Source organism: Medicago sativa, chromosome 6 (genome assembly GCF_051527215.1).
Source record: "Medicago sativa cultivar Bolivia chromosome 6, Bolivia_mono, whole genome shotgun sequence".
NCBI classification, from domain to species: Eukaryota; Viridiplantae; Streptophyta; class Magnoliopsida; order Fabales; family Fabaceae; genus Medicago; species Medicago sativa.
The window spans coordinates 36,604,274-36,606,614 of NC_140754.1; positions in this window are offsets into that span (position 1 = coordinate 36,604,274).

The following is a 2,341-nucleotide window of genomic DNA, read 5'->3' on the forward strand; positions in this document are numbered from 1 at the left end:
TCAAAGCAAAATTGGCAGATAAAGCAGGGCAAAATATCAGTGTAAAACAATAGCAAATTGACAATCTTTTAAAGGTCAAAGACCATATCAGAAATGAAAAACATTTTGAGCTAGTATTTTTAGGTCCAAAATTAGGGTATAACATGGTTTAACAAACATCATCTTGAAATTTTCATTAATCTTCACCACACAACTTTTTTGTATAATTTGTTAGTTGTATTATGCATGAAATCATTGTTTTTTTAATGATCATTGTTTTTTAAGGATCATTGTTCTATTTTTATATTTTACGTGTCTATAATATTAATCAACCTTGGCATTTCTTGAAGAGCTATCAAGAAGGGTGTCGCACTGTTGGTGGAACAATGAAAAAAATTTCAAATGAAAAATGTTTCAAATAAAAGGTAGGAATTGTTTAAGAAAACTTATTGTAACTTTTGCCACTTAATGTTTAACTTTCAAAGCTAAATGAAAATATATTAATTTTCATTTTAATTTTTAATTTCATTTTATTTTATTATTTTCATTTTTAATTTTTAATTTCATTTTCATTTTATTATTTTAAAAGGTTGGAATTTTTAGTTTTTATTTTAATTTTTAATTTCATTTTATTTCATTATTTTCATTAGTCTTTTTTCCATTTTTTTCATTTTAATTATTTTAGTCCTTTTTATCTTTTGTTTTTATTAATGTCCAAATAAATCAATAAGTCCAAAAAGAGTCAGCAGGGTCCAATAATTTTTTTTCAGCGCCTCAATCCATGACAATTTTTCAGAGTCAACATTTTTTCTTCTCCTCTAAGTTGTTTCGTTCTTCATAACCTTAAGAGTAAAAAATCAAAACCTGCAAACAGAAAGAAACACACATAAAATTCCCAAACCCTAATTCAACACAGTCGCAATACAACACAAAATTTTATCCAAAGACCAGAAAAAAGCCTCCTTTCACGCACAACAATTCACAGCCAACAACACGCTCAATCCATCACAAACCTGCAAAGAAACCAATTTCAAAGCCAGAATCATCACACACATAGAACAAACCAAACAACCTGCAAAATCATACAAACCCTCAACCACTTAAACCGATCCACCAACACCAATACCAAATCAAGCCACACATACAACCGTCTCACTAAACCAGCTTTGCGAAACAACAACCATCAAACTGGCCTAACAACAATCGATCCAGCATCAATTCAAACAAAAAAAAAACAAAAACAGCTGTCAAAAACCTTCAACCTCAAACCGATCCAAACACCCACATCAAAGGTAGTATTCTTTGTCCTTTGGATCTTAGGTTTAAGTTAGTTTTGTTTTGTGTGAAAAGAAATAAAAAAAAAGAAATAAGAGAGAAGAGGAGAGATCGGGAGGAAGAAAGAGAAGAGAAGAAGCGAAATGAATAAGAAAGGAAAGAAAATTGCTTTTATAGGCCGCATGAATCCGGTGTGCGTGGGTGCATGCCTTAATGTGCACCCTCGCCTTAATGTGCACTCATCTGCGTGCCCATCCTTTTTCTGCTAAGCCCAATTTTTTTTTTTTAATTCTGCACACCCCCACCTTAATGATTGGACCCCCCCTCTTTTATTTCTTTATTTCTTGCATGCATTGTTTTTTCTCTAGCATTTTATTTTTCTTTTCTCATGCATTTTTATTAGATTAGATTTAATATTCTGCATTTTTATTATTTGTTTATGCATATTTATTTTTTTGTCATTGCATAGATTTAGATTTTAATTAGGTCAATTGTACAAACTAAATGAGAAGAAGGGTGTGTGTGTGTCTTTTATTTCTTTACCGCTTTATATATATAAAAGAAAATGCAAAAAAATTAGGTTAGGGATTATGTGGTGATCCAACGTCACTACAAAAATCCACGCGCTTTTATTTTTATTGCCCCGTTAGTTTAATTTTCATTCATTATTCAAAAATACCAAAAACATTGCAATAACCAAAAATCAGAAAAAATCATTTTCATAATAAACCTTGATTTTCAAAATCAAGTGATCGCTCTTTTTATTTTCTTTCTTAATCAAATTTCAAATCATTTTTAATTCTACTTTGAGTCATTTTTCTTTCAATATAAAAAATACAAACCAATTCTTATTTGCCACTTGGCTTTTTATTTTAAACCTTTTTTCAAAACTAATAAAAAACACAAAACCAATCAAACGTCAATTTCAACCATGAACTACGTGGTTTTGATCCCTTACGGGTACGTAGGCAAAGGACCTTGTCCTTCCAAATCAATAAAAAAATGTAAATAAAAATGTTCCTTTTCTTTTTATCACTTTAATACCTTCTTTTAAAAAGCAAGCAAGTTTAAGCGCAAAAGGTTAAAT